This window comes from Ornithodoros turicata, chromosome 1 (assembly GCF_037126465.1).
Source record: "Ornithodoros turicata isolate Travis chromosome 1, ASM3712646v1, whole genome shotgun sequence".
In the NCBI taxonomy this organism is placed as follows: Eukaryota; Metazoa; Arthropoda; class Arachnida; order Ixodida; family Argasidae; genus Ornithodoros; species Ornithodoros turicata.
The window spans coordinates 190,825,458-190,844,656 of record NC_088201.1 but is presented as its reverse complement, the minus strand read 5'-3'; the positions used below and the strand labels follow the sequence as shown (position 1 = coordinate 190,844,656).

The following is a 19,199-nucleotide window of genomic DNA, read 5'->3' as shown; positions in this document are numbered from 1 at the left end:
TCATAGGAAAATTATATAAGGCAAAAAAACTGAACACTGGGGACATCCAGGTTGAAGTTCAGAACCAACGACAAAGCACTGCATTGCAAACATTGAAAAACATTGGGGATGTTGCTGTAACTGTTACCACACATCGTACACTGAACATGACGAAGGGCGTGATCTCGGAGGACGAGCTGATCGAATGTACAGAGGCTGAGATTCAAGAGGGTTTGAGTGAGCAAGGCGTAATATGCGCAAAACGAATTACTATCAGAAGGGACGGCAAGGAAATTGCCACAAAACACATTATTCTGTCCTTCAAACTGCACACGATACCCACTAACATAAAGGCAGGTTACCTGAGTTGTAATGTCAGACCCTACGTGCCAAATCCAAGGCGTTGTTTCAAATGCCAGCGTTTTGGGCACAGCTCACTTGCATGTCGCGGACATCTGACATGCCCAAAGTGCGCTGGCAAAGACCACACAGGAGAGTCTTGCAGTAATGAATATCGTTGTGCTAACTGCCAAGGTAACCATCCAGTATACTCAAGATCATGCCCACGCTGGAAAGATGAGAAAGAAGTAATCAGAATCAAAACAGAGCAGAATACTTCCTATAAAGCGGCTAGAACGCAACACGAATTTCAAAAGAAAGGCAGTTTCTCCGAAGTGGTGCGCAGGGGAGTGGCACCACAGAGGAAATCCGTGGAGACTCAAACCTGCTCGCAGGTTATTGAGCCTCCACCCCACACTCCCCAACAGGAAGCTGGGGACACCCAGGTGTCTCCAGCTGCGACGGAGGTCAGCCGTCCAACTGGCCAAAAAGAAGCAGCCACGGCTCTTTCTAAAGCCGATGGTCTGCAGTCGATTTGGGACGGAGGCGTGACAACCCCCACCCAAAAAAGCACTCGGAGCATGGAGGTTGATGATGACGACAGAATGTCGCAAAAGTCATCATCAAGCCTCCCTGAAATGCATCCAAGAGAAAAACGAGAAAAAGGCAGAGGAAGAGGAGTAAAGACAGGTGAACCACAGAAGCCACCCCCGCGAAGGGTCCAACCGCCTAAATGAAACAAGTGTTACTTAGTCGGCATAACCAAGTGCTGCGCTTCGTTTTCTTTCTTCTTGGAATAAGCGCGACTATGAACCACTTCCTCCAATGGAATTGCCGAGGTTTGTTTTCAAACTTAGATGACGTAAATGATCTTTTCGGTACCTATAATGCAGCATGCTTTTGTCTACAGGAAACTTATTTGAATACTACCTCTCCAACTCCTTTACGTAGACACAACATATTCCGAAAGGATCGAAATGACACGAATCGTTCATCTGGAGGTGTGGCGATTGTCACACGAGCGTCTATTCCAGCCAAGGTAGTTAACCTCAACACACAGTTGGAGGCTGTAGCGGTACAGGTGTGCCTGGACAGAGTAATCACTGTCTGCTCCGTTTATCTACCCCCAACAGCATCCATCGCGCAAAACGACATAGAAGATCTATGTAGCCAACTTCAAAATCCTTTCATTCTTTTAGGCGATTTTAACGCGCACAACCCACTCTGGGGTAGTACAAGGACCGACTGTCGGGGAAAGATGATAGAAAAGGTCTTGCTATCATCTTCCATCTGTCTTTTGAATACAGGGTCACCTACGTACGTACATTCCGCTACACAGTCTTTCTCGGCATTAGATCTGTCTTTATGTAGCCCATCTCTTTTTGGAGTTTTAGAGTGGTCAGTAAAAGAAAATCCAATGGGAAGTGATCATTTTCCAGTGGTATTGAAGTATCTGCCTCAAGTAGGTATCTTGATGTGTCCCCCTAGATGGAAACTGGAACAAGCCGACTGGAAGACTTTTTCTGAGAAATGCGACCTGTCTTTAATCCCTGTTGATAGGATGACAACTGACGAAGCAAACGATGTCATAACTAATGTCATGCTTGACGCAGCAACACAATGCATTCCTGAAACTTCTGGTCGCTTGCCTAAGCGACCAAAGCCCTGGTGGAACAAGGAGTGTCAAGAAACACGAAAATCTCAAAATCGTGCGTGGGGTAGATTTCGAAGATACCCCACCAGTGAAAACCTTGTTCTCTTTAAAAAGGCGAGAGCCAAAGCAAGGTGGACGCGCAAGCAAGCCAGGCGGTCCTCTTGGCAGAGCTTCGTTTCATCCCTATCTTCCCATTTTCCTTCTAAACTTATTTGGGATCGCCTTCATAAGATCAGAGGTGTACACATGAACCGCGCTACCCCTCTTTTAGTAGTGAACGGTCAGCCATGTGAAAGCCTACAGGAACAAGCCGACGTTCTCGGTGAGCATTTTGAAAGCGTTTCCTCTTCCTGCAACTACACCAGTGAGTTCCTTAAATTAAAGAGTAGTGCAGAGAAGAGGAAAATTCCAATGCATTCTGGAGACAATCTTATGTATAATCAACCTTTCACGAAAATAGAGCTTCATCGTTCCTTAAAGTGTACAAAAGCAACTTCACCAGGCCCAGACAGGGTGATGTATTCTATGTTGAGTCATCTGTCTGATGCATCTAAAGAGGTTTTACTCAAGTTTTTTAACCAAGTTTGGACCCAGTGTGCATTACCCTCAGCCTGGAAAATTTCAACTGTAATTCCTCTGTTAAAACCCGGAAAGGAACCTTCAAGCCCGTCCAGTTACCGACCAATCGCTCTCACGAGCTGCATTGGCAAAACGTTTGAGCGTATGGTCAATGCTCGACTCGTCCATTTCCTAGAGGAAAATAAGTGCCTTTCAGAACTACAGTGTGGTTTTCGCGTTGGACGTTCCACAACAGACCACCTCGTTCGAGTGGAAACAATGATTCGTGAAGCGTTCGTCCGAAGACAACACTGCCTGTCAGTATTTTTTGATCTTGAAAGGGCATATGACACCACTTGGCGGTATGGCATTCTACAAGATCTATACTCTTTCGGAATCAGGGGGCGCCTTCTTAGGTGTATAACAAACTTCCTTCAAAGCAGGACATTCCGAGTACGGCTTGGAATGATACTATCCCGTCCTTTCATCCAAGAAAACGGGGTGCCGCAGGGATCTGTCCTTAGCGTCACTCTGTTTCTCGTGAAAATCAACTCAGTAGCTAGCATAATTCCACCTTCCATGTCTTATTCATTGTACGTGGATGACATTCAGATTTCCTTCTCTTCCACGAATCTAGCAACATGTGAGCGACAGGTACAGCTAGCTTTAAATAAACTTACCAAATGGTCTCTCGAGAATGGGTTCAAGTTCTCACATGACAAAACCGTATGTGTTCACTTCTCGAGGGTCAGAGGGCTGTTTCCTTCACCTACTCTTAAGCTGAACGGACAGGACCTTGCTGTTAGGGGTGAACACAAATTTCTTGGGGTCATCTTTGATAGCAAGCTCACTTTCTTACCCCACATCAAGAGCCTTAAAACAAAATGCATCAAGTCACTTAACCTGTTGAAGGTGCTGTCCCACAAATCTTGGGGAGCAGATCGTGACACCCTGCACAGGGTTTATGTGTCCACAGTGCTGTCTAGAATGGACTATGGATGTGTTGTTTTTGGGTCTGCGCGGAAATCTGTCCTGAAGATTTTAGACCCAGTACATCATCAGGGACTGCGTTTGATAACTGGAGCTTTCCGCACGTCGCCAGTGGAAAGCCTCTATGTCGAGAGCAACGAATGGTCACTCGAAAGAAGGAGGTTTTACTTATCTGTTTCGTACTCCTTGAGGGTAAGAGGTTATCCCAATAACCCAGTTATTACCTGCATTGGAGGCACGCGCTTCAAACAGCTGTTTCTTAATAAGCCCAGCGTTGTTCCCCCATTTAGCATGCGTGTTCTTCAGGGATGTGAGGATTACAGTTTCCCATATAATGATTTCACCATAGTAGAGGCTAGTCCTCGGGTCCCGCCGTGGCAATCACCTCCATGTTTCAATAGCTCCCTGACTATGTTTAAGAAACAGAACACACCACCTGTTGTGCTCCAGCAGGAGTTCGAGTCCCTTAAAGAAAGTCTTGGGCAACACAAAGCTTTTTACACTGACGGTTCCAAAACACGCACCTCAGTGTCATGCGCAATGGTAACCAATGGACTCACACAGTCATATCGTCTACCTCACATGCTCTCAGTTTTTAATGCCGAAGTATACGGAATAATCCTCGCACTGAACTACATCTTAGAAAGTCACACCAAGTCGTCAGTCATTTACACAGATTCTCTGAGCTCTTTTCAAGCAATAGGCAACATAGTGATGTCCAAAAACCTCCTTGTGCAGAAGGCACAGTGCCTTGCTGGTAAAGTAATTAAAAAGGGTCTCTCTTTAACATTCTGCTGGGTACCCAGTCATGTGGGTATACCCGGGAATGAACTTGCTGATGCGGCTGCTACAGGTGCTCTTTCATCTGAGGTGAATCCATTTGCTGTACCGTCCCAAGACCTCCGACCTACACTTATGAGGGCCATAAATAGCAGATGGCAGCAGCACTGGGATACACTACACACCAACAAACTTCACCTGGTTAAGCCCACCATTGTTAAACCGACACAGATTTTTAACAGTCGTCTTCATGAAGTTGTTTCTGCCAGGTTGAGAATTGGGCACACTCATTTGACCCACAGTCACCTCCTCTGCAATGAAGAGGCTCCACATTGCACTCGATGCGACGAGATAAAGTCTGTCCTCCACATGCTTATTACATGTCCATCACATGAAACATACAGACTTCACCATTTCCATGAGCTCTACACGTACCACACACCTCTACATCCATCCCTTTTGCTGGGGGATGAGGCTCTTCTGCCATTTGAACGGGTGTTTAGTTTCTTTGAAGACGTTGGTGTTTTAAACGCATTGTAGTTTTAGCTTCATGTCCTTTTATTCTCTAACTGTACAGTTTTATCTTAGCTGAATCGCTATACTTTTAACAGTACTTTCCTTATCATTGTCTTGGCGCATTATGGCCTTCGTTGCTTATGCGCCAAGAAAACCTGAATCATCATCATTATAGTGCGAACGTACATGTTTCGCGTGGAGCGCGATCCCGTGGTTGGGTTCCATGGTGGACGGCAGGGCGTTTGCACAGAATATTGCATATTCTTTTATGGCATCATGTAACCCTAAAAGAAACGATCGGGACCGAACGGTTCCGCACCGAAGGACAAGCAATGAATTTCTTAGAAACACCTGCGGAAACGTGGTTTCCAAAGTTTTTGATAATTCATGCTGACAATGACACTGGTACTTTAGGCAAGTTATCACCATTTGTGACAGCCAAGGTTATCGATTGGCGCACTATGGCCCTCGTCGCTAATGCGCCAAAAAAAACTTAATCATCATCATCAAGGTTATCGAACAAGCAATAGGGAAGTCGTATCAGGCCAGGAAACTTCGTACAGGGGATATTCAGATTGAGGTGCAAACCAAGCAGCAGAGTACTGCTTTAGAGTCACTGAAACAGATTGGCGATATACCTGTGACGGTAACTCCTCACAGAACACTGAACACAGTGAAGGGCGTGATCTCCCAGGGCGAGCTGCTGGACTGTTCAGAGTCTGAGATTGAGGACGGTTTGATGGAGGAGGGTGTTGCTTCTGCAAAACGAATAACCGTGCGCACAGAGGGCAGAGAGATTCCCACGAAACATGTAATCCTTTCCTTTAGGCGTCACACACTCCCATCGACCATAAAAGCCGGCTATCTCAACTGTCACATTAGACCTTTCATTCCCAACCCGAAGCGCTGTTTCAAATGCCAGCGCTTTGGGCACAGCTCACAGACTTGTCTGGGACAGACGACATGAACGAAATGCTCTGGAAAGGACCACATGTCAGAAACCTGTCGGAATGACTTCAAATGTGTGAACTGCCAGGGTGGGCACCCGTATATTCCAGGTCCTACTCTCGATGGCAAGACGAAAAACAAGTCCTCAAGATCAGAACGGAACAGAACATCTCATACAAAGCAGCTAAGGCCCAACTAGAGTTCCAGAAGAAAGGTTCTTTTTCTGAGGTGGTGCACAGGAGAGTGGCGCCCCTCAGAGTGTCCGTGGAGACCCAAACCGTTGGGCCTCCACTCCCCAACAAAAGGAGAAGGACATGGAAGTGTCCCCTCCTCCAGTATCTGCTGCCAGCCAAGTGGCTGGTAGTACTAACGAGGTGGCAACAGCTTCCGTGGAGGCTGCTGGCAACCTCTCCATCTGGGAGGGCAGCACTCAGTGCTCGAGTGCTCGCCTCTAAATGCAAGCTATAGTATGGACGTCGACGTTGATGACTGCTCGTTGAAGTCGTCGTCGAGTCTTCCTTCATTTTCCCAGACTATGGAGAAAAGAGAAAAAGAGAAGGGCAGAGGTAGGGGTACAAAACCCAAAGACCAGCAAAGGGTACCTGCACCTAGAGTACAGCCCCCCTTAATCACAATACAAACATGAAAAGACAGTCAATGTCCGCAGCCATCCCAGGTACAATGCATTTTTATGCGGTTGTTTTTCTTTTGCCAGTCCTTTTACCTGCTATGGACCAGGTTATATGGCAGTGGAATTGTCGAGGATTCTATTCTAACTTAGAAGATATTAAGGAAGTCTTAGACAAGAATAGCACTATTTGTGCATGCCTACAAGAAACTTATCTGAATGCACAAAACGTGAATCCCCTTCGGCATTATAACATATTTAGAAAAGACCGCACAAACAATGCACAAGCAGCTGGCGGTGTGGCTGTGATCGTACCACGGTCACTTTCGGCTAAAGATTTTTCTGTTGCAAGCGAGTTAGAAGCTGTTGCAGTCCAAATCTGTCTAAACAAACTTGTAACTATCTGTTCTTTGTACCTCCCTCCTTCAGAAAGAATATTACAAACAGACATTGAGAAAGTATTTGACCAACTCCCACCTCCTTTCATTGTCTTGAGAGACTTTAATGCACACAACTATCTGTGGGGGAGCTCTAAAGTCGATAGTCGGGGGAAAATTCTAGAGAGGATCTTGCTTGCTCGACCCATATGTCTTGTTAAGACCTGCAAGTAAGAGAAAAAAAGAGGACTAGGAGATGTAGAGCATGTTGGCTATCATGAAGAGAAGGGGTGCATCAAACAGAACATGTACAACATGAGCTGAAACAAACAACAAACACAACAACCACAGCTGAAAAAAATTCTGATAGACATAAATGCTGTAGCTCGAATTAGGAAGCTACAAAACTTATTATTTTTCATTTTCATTTTCTCATTTCTTCATATTTAATATCCAAGACAATGCCTGGAGATGCACACAGGAAAAAAGGTAGAGAAAGGAGAATATTTCAGATCCTTTCCTGAATTCTAAAGATTTCAGGAATCTTTAGATTCCTGAAATCTTCTAATCAGAAGATTTTCCTGATTTCCGTGACGGAGCCTCTACCCGACCTACGTTTTTTCTCCTCCTCTGTAGGAAGAGGGACCATTCCCCCCTCGCGCTTGCTTTTCGACCCCAAGGTTGGCCAGCGGAAGAGAAACATTCAACCCCGTGTGGTTCAAGGACCCGCTTGCGTCACCTTCTCTCTCGCCCTCACGAACGCGAGCATGAATCACACTGCATTCTTGCTGATAAGCTGCTTGGTTTCCAACAATGTCATCTTGTATCAATGGTAAATAATGGAAAGCAGAATTTTAGGCAGTGTGTCCCAAGACAAGTTCACCAGAGCGCTTCACAAATAGCGCGTAAGTAACACTCCTTGTAACTCGAGTACCGCAGAGGCAGCCTGGAGTTTCCGTTTATCGCACTCTTTGTGAAGCGCTCTGGTTAAGTTATCTTGGGGCACGCTGAATTGCAGGGCTGGACATGTATTGCAGTAGTTTGTATTATAATAGTATTACTTATTTAGCCACCGGAGCCCCGTTCGGTAAATGTTCATTGACAAAATCCTGGAGTTGGTCCCCGAGAAAGGTTTCGTTCAATGAACATTTGCCAATAGACCTATGTCACGTCGAGTTTTGCAACGCCGCCGCTGCCGCGAGGAATTCTGGGGTGCGTAGTCCTGGGAGCGGTGAGCGAGGCGATCGCGGTGTTCTTTTGAGGTTACTTGCAGGCTGTAATATCTCGTCTCGTGGCCTACGAGTTACGACCCATGTTTTGACATGGTGGGATTTACCTGTTGCGTCCCTGGCTGCTATAACAACAGCGCGAAAAACAAAGGGTTGGGCTTCTACAGCTTTCCGAAGGAGAAACGCCCAAGAGAGGAATGGATTGCGAGAATCGGTCGCGCGCGCAACAAAGGCCGGTAAGTTTGAACGTAGTCCACAGTTTTGGCATTTGAAATGTCATGACATTAGGTGCTTGACATTAGTAGTAAGTACTGACCACGTTTATCCGGAAACTCACACCTTCGTCTAAACACGATTAATTAATCAATTAGAGCTAATTAGGACCCCCCAGAGTAATCAGCACCCTCCAGGGAGTCACCACACTAATTGGGGAGCGTCTAACTCGTGTCCAGACCAGTTGTGCGTTTCCGGATAATCGTGGTCATCAAAAAGAAAAAAAAAATGGAGATAGAGTGGAGAGGAGGAGTTTAGTTGAAGATCAACGACGCCATCTTGAAAAAAGCGGTCCGGAAGGGCCGCTGACCATCGCTGGGCGACGGAGCACAGAGGCAGGTTGCAAAGCATCGCAGCTATGACCGCCAGTACCGGACATCCTGTGACGTCAGCTGTGACGTCATCATGGCATGTCAGGGCAAGTTAGGACAGCTCTGGACATGCAAGGAGAAAAAGACTCATAATACAGAGGCTGGGAAAACAAGAGTAAATATGCTAAACATCAATAGCTAACAAAAAGAATCAGGCACAGAAGCAAAGCAGCCCACCACAACAGCAGTCACGGGGAGCGCAGAACGATACGTCCATCCCATCCGACAGCCAGGCACAGAACTGAATCATAATGCACCCTCTAGCGGTTACATTCTCAACTAATCTTACGACAAAATTAATAAGAATCACGAGTTGCCTTTGCGCCATTAAAATCCTAATCATAATCATAATCATAATAAGAATCACGCCAGCGCTACTCTCGTTCCCAAGGCTGAAGAAGATAGAAAATGGCGGGGATGCCCGCACAACAGCAACCAGCGCCAGACATGCACGGGCATGAAAATCCCAAACAAAGCGGGGACAAAGCTGGCGAAAGAATTAGTTACGCAACACATCAGTCACGAGGAGCGCAGAACGATACGTCCATTCCGTCCGACAGCCAGGCGCAGAACTGAATCGTAATGCTTTTTACTCCATTATAAAGTCATGCATCTGTCCCTCTTGTGGTTGATTTCTGAACTAATTTAATCGCAAAAAGTATTAAAAATTGTTCTAGCACTATTCCCATTCAGGACAGCGCTAGCGTCATCGTCAAGACAAGAATGATCAACAAGAATCTTTCTTGTCAAAAAAAGAAAAAATACAAAGCGTCATCAGATGAAAGCATGCATGTCATGGCATGTCAGGAGCTCTGTTACATGAGGAAAAATCGCAGGAGCGCTGGGCAACAGAGGAAAGCAAACACTTGAACGGAGTGAAAAAGACACTCACCATCATCGGACACATACACTGCATTCCTTCACTGTAAATCCGCTCGTCACAAAATCCACCATTCACCAGTGACGAACCACACATCTGCACCCCATCAGAGGCAAACAGAACCCCACCGAAGCTACGCTCTTCCACTAACGGTTAACACAATTGCTAGGAACAGAATTAATGCATCCACACACGCCAGTGTCCAAGAGAGAAGTGATTCCTTGCATCCTCTGCAGACCTTTTTCATTGGTTGTGACGTCATCCTATTGTCTCAGGGCTACACTGTTTTTTTCCACTAATGCTGAACTAGACAAGGTCCACCTGAAACAATAGAGCCACGGCATGACGTCATCACCCAAGCATGCAGCTACGTGGCTGAAGGACGCGCACGCTGTAGACAGGGGACCTGTTACTTATTGAATCACTATCCCACAATTATTTCCTTTATTCTTCTATAACGATTGCATAGGAAACACCATGCATGAAAGCTGATTGTAGGAATTAAGCATTTCAAGCCCAACGTCTTACTAAACGAGACTCGCAAAAGAACAAAATATCCTAACACCATCAATGGCTACATACGAGCTAATCGAGACATGTCCGTCCCATCCGAGAGCCATGCAGATAACTGAATAATGACGCTTTGTTCCTCCTGAATAAAGCCACACACCTGTCCCCCTTGCGGTTACTCTCTGAACTAAATGAATTGCAAAATTAAGAATCGTTCTAGCTCTACTCCCATTCAAGGCAGCACTATCGTCAAGACAAGAATGTTTCTTTAAAAAAAAAAAAAACTACATGTGGAAGGAAAGCATTACTGAACAGGTCTGGGCATGTCAGCAAATGTTTGTCAGTCAACAAGGGGAACAAAAGCGAAGAGAAACACTTGAACAAAGGAGAAAACCAGCATCAAGCTATTTCTAAACACACACACACACACTCCTCTTATACAAAAACAGTGCTCATCATAAATCCGTCCAGGACAATGCACACCATCCCCCATTTTTCTATTGCTACACTTTTTTCCAGCAACAGTCAGTGCATTGGTACATACACCTGAAACACTGCGTGACATCATCACATGCTGTCTGAAGAAGACAGCGGCAAAGACAAAGACTCCTAATATTTATTGTATCCTACTCTTAATGATATTCATTCTTACATTAAAATTCAACAAAAAAGCACCGTGCATATTAGCAATTTTCACCCCCCAAAGGCTCATCATGGTCATTAGAATCACAACACCAGTAAACTACCACTGCTCTTCAAAATAATAAGTGAGATCACTCAACATCGTCACAAGGCTTATGTAATACATGACCCAGATGTGTTAACCTTTCCAATGTCAAGGAAATTGTGGTGTAGTATGTGGTCCTAACTATCACACTACAATAATGACTCCTCTGGCTGCCTTCTGTTATTCAAGCACATTCATAAAGTATCACAGCATTGCTGTTGCCACAGAAATGTATACTGCAAGTGTAGATGGATCCAGTTTGGGACGTGAACTGCATGGTCTTCACTTTCAGAGAGGAAAGGACCACGTGTACACTAGCATATGTACATCAGGGAAATTTCTGAATCATTGGAGGCTTCCATCTGCATTGAGGATGTCACTGTTAACGTCACAGGGATAGTTGAAGCCGTAAGAACGCTGGTATCCACGCATTGGCTTATGGACGTGGAGTTCCTGCCAAGGGCTGTGGCTACCTTGCAGGTGCTCACTGCGCTGGCAGGCGTGAGGGTGGGAAAACTACTGCCAATAACAAAAGTTGCTCTTACAACTCTCCAGTGCTCCTAAGACCCATGTATGTTTCCCTACAATAAAAAGGGCCTACTATTTGTTCACACTTGATGCAAGCACTTTTGTCAATTTTGTTGCATGTAGGGATGGGCCTCTTGTATCATTCTACGCAGAAATATTCAGCGGATGGAGTAGGTAGAATTGCCCCGTAGGGTAGAACGGATGCAGCACAAATGAGGGACCTATTCCTCCCTTTTGTGGTAGGACATTTCTTCCAAGAGGTAGGACTATTCTTCTCGAATAGAGTACCAAGATATCACAGGGGTGGCAAAAATATTCTGCCGATGGAGTAGACACAATTGCCCCATGGGGTAGAATGGATGTACCAGAAATGGGGGAACTGTTCCACCTTTTTTGGTAGAGTATTTCTTCCCCTCGGGTAGAAGTACTCTTCTCAAATGGGGTACAAAAACCCTACATCGGTGGCAGAAATGTTCACCCGACAGAGTAGAAATAACATCCCCATGTGGTAGAATTAATGTACCTAAGAGGTGGTAACTTTTCCACCTCCTCTGGGAGAATATTTCTTCCTAACAGGTAGAACTATTCTTCTCTGGCAAGATATAGAAGTTCACATGGGGGCGCAGAACAATTCTACCAATGGGGGTAGAAATAACTACCCCCATACAGGTAGAACTGGAGGGGTAGAATGGCTCTGCCCCATCCACTTCTACCAAAAACAATGTAGGAAATCTGTATCAACGCCATTCTACCCAAAAAGGTAGAATTTTGTGCCTTTTTTTTCTGTGTGTGTGGCCAAAAAGAAGTGCAAGACTGCTTGACTACGGCACGCGAAAATTACACACGAAGAGCCTGCTAATTCACTGTGTGACGCACGGATTGGTATCTACCAGCCCAATTACTTCCGCATTATGTGTAGATTACGCAAGGCAGACTTGCCCTGCAGTGGTCGTTATTCTTTGGTACTTTGGAGGGTGATGCCCTGCTAGTGCCTTGGCCTCGAAAAGGAGGAGCTTGCATTTCTCTGAGAATTACAGTAATGGGTATGATGTGAAAGTAAGCAAAGCAGTAGTTCAAACCTGTGGCATCTCTCTGTACATGAGGCCTACGATAAGGCGGCTGCATGATGCTTCCATATCCCTTCCAGCTAGATAAATTTATGTAAGAAAAATCTTTGAGATAAAGAACATTTCTGCATACAACACAAAAAGGGGGATACCCACATGTCACACAATCAGGAGAGTCCTCACAGCTGTCTGCAGGTGAGGCAGCAGAAAGGTTTCAGTGCATTTCTTCTTCCTCATCCTGTATATCGGCTTTTCGTTTCGAAGATACAGCAACATCTGCAACCCAGACTCAATCAGGAAAGGCATAAAAATAAGCGTGCATGTGAGTTTAATGTAATTAAGGTATTCGCATCCGCAGGAGACCGCCACTGTCGCTAGCAGGGAGATATGCTGCCATCGGCCTCCATATTGTAGGTCCCGTTCAAGCCGTTACCCATATCGCACTCACTGTATATTTGGTGTTTCAAAGTTATTGTGCTGTGTGATTTGTAGCACATCCAAGCAATTTTCATGTTTTCGACGTTTATAGTCATCCAAAAAACATATATGGCAGCAAATGAATGTGGGAACATAACTTCGAGGGACCAGTATGACGGCGAGGTGACGTCAGTGAATAAATCCAATTGAGTTACCTAGTATCTTGACGTGCTCTCTGCTGCTCTGCTCGACTGGGATCAGTGTCCGCAAGACCAATATCATACATGTCTCGACATATGGTAAAAATTGCAACAATTATTAAGAAAGGCTACTATCACTCCACCTGGTGCAGAACATGATGTGCAGTGCACAGGTTGGCCTCTGGTCTGTGACATTTGTGTCACTATGGCGTGTACTGGAAGCGAAACAAATGTCAATGTGAGCAGTGAACAAAAGATAACGGGTTGAGCTCTGCTGGGTCATCATCCAAACTTACTTTCAGACAGCTTTGTGTCCATACTCTGTTGGAGTCTTCTCTCTCTCTCTCGTTTGTTTTCTTCCATTACAGCGTCTCTCAGCTGTGACTCCTTCGCAAGTGTTAAGTCATTTTTACTCTCAGAGTCAGTGCTAGATATGCTTACTGCACGCCTCTTCTGTGGCTGAAGTAAGCACATTCAGGGCACCATATTCATGCATGTTAACATCACATATCTGTGCATATCTGCGCATTATGGCCTAAGCTGCCCTTGCGCCATTAAACTCCGAATCATCATCATCATCATCATCTGTGCATTCATGGATTGAGAGTGACACCAAAAAAGGCAATAGGATTTTAGAACCACATGTCATACCTTCGGGGGAGATTTGACTCTGGGCTGAATCTTCTCTCTTGCACTTTTGAGGGGCTCCTCTAAAATAGTATTGTAGGCAAGATCATGGGCAGCGTGCAATTTCTCCTTCTTCTTTTTCAGTTCCTTTCATGAAAATGGAACGATGTCAGTCACTTGTGTTGACATATGATGACATATACGTGCGCTAATCGGGACTTACCTGTCCTACCTTTTGTTTTCGCGAGAGTGTGTTCTGTTCCGACGCGGTTGGCGCATAATAGCCCTAGTCGCTCATGCGCCAGAAGAACCTCAATCACTCACTCACTCTTCCGACGTGGCGTCTTCGCATTCTGATGCATGCAGTGGTGGCACTGGCACACGTTTCATGGTTTGCGTTTTTTTTAAAGAAATCTTCGGTTTCTGTTAGAAAAACCACAGATGCATTCACACTATTTTTCAGTATGCGCCTTACCGGCTAACATAAGGATATGCACTGGAAAGTGTTCGTCATCTCCACTTTCCCTTCACAAGGCAAAGTAAACGGAATTGTTGTCAAAATCTCTCTCATGCTTGGGATAGAAATCTCTGACATCTTCCTCTGGGAGGGCATATAACTTTTGCCGAATTCGTTTAGAAGCCGCACAAAGACATACATAGCTTTCGTACGGAGCGAAATTGACAGACCTAAAAGCACGTGTTCCCTGCACCAAAAAACGGAAGAAACAGGAAACGCAACCGGATATGGCCGGGATACCGTGGTACCTGTTTCGTGTCGGATTCGTAAACGTTACATTCTGTTACATAAGTATACTGCATGACGTGCTCTTGGGAGCCGGCATACTTAAGTATGGCATGAGATGTGGGGAGCTTTAAGGCATTGGTGGTGATGATAGTTTGACATGATAATGATCACATGATTATGCTAGTGAAATTGTTGACAATGCTAGTATGAAGTCGAGAGAGGAGTTTGTAAAGAACGAGCATGGAAAGATAGATAAGTCCGCGACCGGGTGCGTAAAAGTGTTTAATCAATAATATATGACTTTGAACGAATAAGTACAATGCAATTAATGAATAAAATAGCAGCACAGGCTCGTTCGTAGCTGTTGTTGCAGCTGTTGTTCTGTGTGTGTGTTTGCCGTGGTCCATTCCTGTTTGCTCCATCCTTGAAACACCACTGTTGAAGTCGGTATAGGACATCCTTCTTTATGGGGTATTCCGTTCATTTTAACATCAAGGAGAAGTTTGTTTATATTTTGTTTACATGGTCTCAGTAAACAACACATTCTTAATGACTCCGATGTATTCTAATGGCATTAAACAGTGGCCTCTTATTCTTGCAATTATGACGTCTGTGATGTCAAGTGCATCCTATCAGATGACAACTACGCTCAATACCCCGACAACACCGAATATCCTTTTGACGTACGAATAATATCCTAACAGCTTTGTACGTCCGATGGATATCTGAGGTATATCCGTCGGCCGTATGAATTCCTTAGGACATTATTCGCGCATCCAGAGGATATTCAGTGTTTTGTGGGTAACTGTAATGGCAAGTATATACATTAGGTTGCAAAGACCTTACCATTTTGTGAAATTTCATCCCAGCAAGAGACAATCGCAACGTTGCAATATGCCCGACACAAGAACCTTAGTTTTTATTCCGGGGCCTTTCCCGAGTTCTAAGTAACTTCTTCTTCGCCTCTTCTTCTTCCGACCTGTCGGCACCCTATATACGTAACGATGAATCCTTGTTGGCTGAACAGAACAATCAATTCAGTGCTTGATGATTTGTACAATAATCTTATCTGCAGAGATGCAGAAATATAAGAGGCCAGAATTAAGCACAGCACCCGCCGCACTCGAAGGGGGTCACCACACTGGCAACTTCCACGCTCATAAGCAAGGACGCCCTGAAAACAGTGCAAACCAAACAAAAAACACACACAGGGCGACGACGTAAACAAGGCAGCATCCTGAGTACGTTTCTCGTATGAGTCGTGCTCCGAAGAAACTCAGTCAACGAAGAGATGCTCTAACGCGTTGCAGATTTGCGACACATTGAAAGCACGACGTCGATTTCTTAAAACCGTAACATCGTAAAAGCTGTGCGTGTGGGAGTCCCATGCAGGATAAGGCCAACCTTGCGTAAGCGTTCTTTCTGTTTACGTAGCTTACCGTGATCAAGCGCTTGCACACACGTTGCGAACGTGACGTCAGGCTGGAAAGCGTATACACCCTTCTCCCGCGAAAACATAAATTATCAACGTGGTGGCTTCCGGTTGCCAAAATGACTTGCGGTGTTGTGTTCCGAGTGCTCATTCACGAGCTGTTGTTTCGGAAGCTTTGAAGCTCAGTTTTGTTGGACTGTTTTTACTCGCGACAGCATGTCGAGCGCACATTTTCAGAGTTTATCTGTGGATGATCAGCGAAGGTACATGGATAAATTGTCGTATGATGGCGCCGTACTGCTCCCTGACCTTTTCGACCCGACGAACGCCAAGCTTGTTGAAAAAAAAAAAAAAAACTCCGAGTAAACTGCCGAAGATAACGTGGCCCGAGCTGCATGCGTACTTGGTAGACACTCGTGAATTCTACACAGGTGAGAAACGGAAAGCATACAGATCCCTCGAAGCATATAATTACTTCGTGTGCGGCAAAGTTCGAGACATTCGCGTGCATCAGCTGAAGGGAGTTCCAAAGTGCCGTGTTTCGCTATAGGAGGGGCTGGACAGCGTGATGCCACCGTCTACCATGCATGGATTGTGTCAGAAGCATCAGGAACAGTAGCCTGTGGTCACTGCACCTGCATGGCAGGGTATGTACTGCCTGGACTCGTTGTGGATTAAGTAGCGAATCTTATTTTTATTCACGGTAGCGTGTTCAAACACGAGTGGGATGCCGTGCATCTTCGTGAGAGTTGATCGTGACATATGTTTCACAGAACTTGTACACTGCAGCGTCTGGTGAGGTGTGCAGCCACGTCGCAGCTCTTCTGTTCTGTACTGAAGATGCTGTCCGACATGGCGAGGCACACATCTCCTGCACGTCTCAGCTTTGTGCATGGGAGGCATCACAGAGCCAGGGAAAGGTTGGTAGACTTGCTGGCATGCATTTTCAGATAGTGTCGACGTACACAGTGCCTTGTGATAAATCTCCACGTACTGTTGGCTGTGCCTTAAAGTGAACGAAGGTCAGTGCCCTCAAATTCAGGTTACAGGTCGCGATGTGAGGTACTGAAGGTCACGTCCTAAATGTTATAGGTACAACCAGCTCCAATTTGGGAAATAGGCTTTTCGAAGCCGAAACGCTCCAGTCAAACCAAGCAGCGATGTGCTGGGTCCAGCTCGTCACTCACAAGAAGTGATACCATGGAGCTCTTAAAACCTGTAAAGGTGAGCCTCCAACACTTGAAACACTGGACATGAATGTCATTTGCGCAGGATCCCGTGCCAAATGCAAAAATAGTGAAGATGCTGCCACGAAGATTCCTGGATGCAGAGGTAACTGACACTGCATCTGAAAGTGATGACATTGACAGCAACTTCCTGCCACTACCTCTAACAGGCATCTACAGAGACGAATACAAAGGATACGCTAAGAGGAACTGGAATATTTCCTGATCTCTCTCTATGACTGCTTGTTCATCAGCCAGGCTGAAAGTAACTGTCTCGAGGCAAGTACAAGGAAGTAAAAGCTGTGTGAGACATGGAGAGTCCATCGCCGTGGCCGAATCACTGCCTAAATGCTGTACAAGATTGCGCACCATAGGGAGTAGTCCAGTCATATTCCACTAATTCGAGACATTATGGGGTACTGTAGTACCGCAGAAGCCCCACCGCCAATACTCTGGGGAGTCAACAACGAGAACAAAGCAAAGAAAGCATTTGAAGCGAGTGAATGTGATCGGCATGTGGATTTCAAGGTTCGTCAAGCTGGTCTTGTAGTGAACACGCAGTGGCTGTTCCTTGGATCTAGCCCAGATGCCTTCGCTGAATGGTACTGCTGTCCAAAAGCAGCTGTCGAAATCAAATGCTCATACGAGTACAGGGATGTAAAGATACAAGACATCAGAGATGAACTCAGAATATGAAAGTGAAAGAAGGTCACCCCTGCTACTATCAGGTACATGGCCAAATGGCTGTCAGCGACCTCAACACATGCTTCTTTGTTGTATGGACAATACAGTCTCTTGTAGTTGTGAAGATAGAGAGGGACAAACAATTCTGGGATAGCATCATCCAAAAGCAGGAATATTTTTTTTTTCTGAAGCACATCCTTTCAGAGCTTGCCACACGGCGTTTAGAAAAGAAGTCTGATGAAGAAACCCTGTATTGCAGACGCCAACAGCACGACGGTGGCCTGTGACAATGAGCACTGCAAGACATTGTGGTTCCACCCAAATGCATGGGACTCACACGGAAGCCACCAGGAAAATGGTTCTGTCCACATTGCAAAAAATAGAAGACAAAACTACTGCCTTTGTCCTGTGTTTTAGGGTTAAACCTGGTTGAACCTGTTTTCACCCCCGATTGGCATCATCGTCAATTAGACTAAAACTCGAAAAACAGCTTGTTCTGCCTTATTGAAAAATGTACCTTTACTGAAGAAATGGAACAATAAAATGGTTTTACAGATTCATACAGGCAACAAATCAATATATTGGAGGCTGCATGTTCACTATAGAGCTGCACAAATTATACGGATTTTGTCCATTCTTGCGTGGCTTCTGTCACACATTCCTAACATGCTGATTGGGACAATGCCCTTCAATATGTGGAGCGTCTTCAGTTGACGGATTGCCCTTTCCACTTGTATTCTAACCCTAGATATCCTTCTGGATATTTCAACATCTTTCCTTGTGAGCTGGGTTTTCCCACGGGTTGATGATGGCATTATGACTGATGAACCACGCACAGCAAGGAGCTCTTCAATGTGGAATTCCCTATCAGCCATGATGAGGTCACCTGGCTTCGCCCAAAAATGCAGATCTCTTGGTGATCACAACGTCACTTGCCCTTCCTCCCCAGCGTCAGCTACGGTGCATATTTCTGATCGTCTTTCTTTTGTGATCTTTCTGCCCCACTCTTTATATATTTTCGCCGCATTATATTTAATATTATCCCATTCTTCGGGTGAGATTGCTTTTTTTTTAAGTTTTTGGATAACATACTCTTTATTTCCTCGTCTATTCTGTCATCCTTTAGGAGCAATGTATTTAATTTCCATGTTCCCTTCCCTCTTGTTATTCTTCCTTTTTCAAGTACGCAAGAAGCCAGGGCGTGGTCTGACACAGGCGAAAAATCGACTCGTACGCCCTTAATCTGCTTTTCAATGCTTTCCGTAACATAGATTCGATCTAGCCTTGCTTGGTAGTTTTTATTTCTCAATGTTTGGGGTCCTACGCTGCCCTAAGCAGCGTCAGGCTGTGGAGGTCCGGATGATGTCCGGCGATGGTGTCGTGGGCCCATGGGGTATACCGGGTTAACCAGGCTGTGGTCGGTGATGCCGGCGCTGGACAGGTTTTGAAAAAGATATCTCTGAGAAGCGGTATCTCTGCAGCGGGTGAATAGGTGAGCAATACTCTCCTGGACA

At 45.4% G+C, this 19,199-nt stretch overlaps 1 long non-coding RNA gene across 6 annotated transcripts; it reads right to left on the bottom strand.

The window, feature by feature from the left end:
• Positions 1 to 6,929: 6,929 nt before the first annotated feature.
• On the bottom strand, positions 6,930 to 15,265 carry LOC135378886 (uncharacterized). 6 transcript variants are annotated; one of them, XR_010418601.1, is made up of 5 exons: positions 15,190 to 15,265; positions 13,822 to 14,021; positions 12,511 to 13,745; positions 12,367 to 12,434; positions 6,930 to 8,705 (listed from the first exon to the last, which is right to left on the bottom strand). It is a non-coding gene; the product is annotated as an uncharacterized LOC135378886 (long non-coding RNA). The 6 variants fall into 6 exon arrangements; XR_010418604.1 differs by lacking the exon at positions 6,930 to 8,705 and having other exon boundaries at positions 10,658 to 12,434; positions 12,511 to 12,630; positions 12,987 to 13,745; XR_010418605.1 differs by lacking the exon at positions 6,930 to 8,705 and having other exon boundaries at positions 10,658 to 12,434; positions 12,511 to 12,630; positions 13,115 to 13,745.
• Positions 15,266 to 19,199: the final 3,934 nt, after the last annotated feature.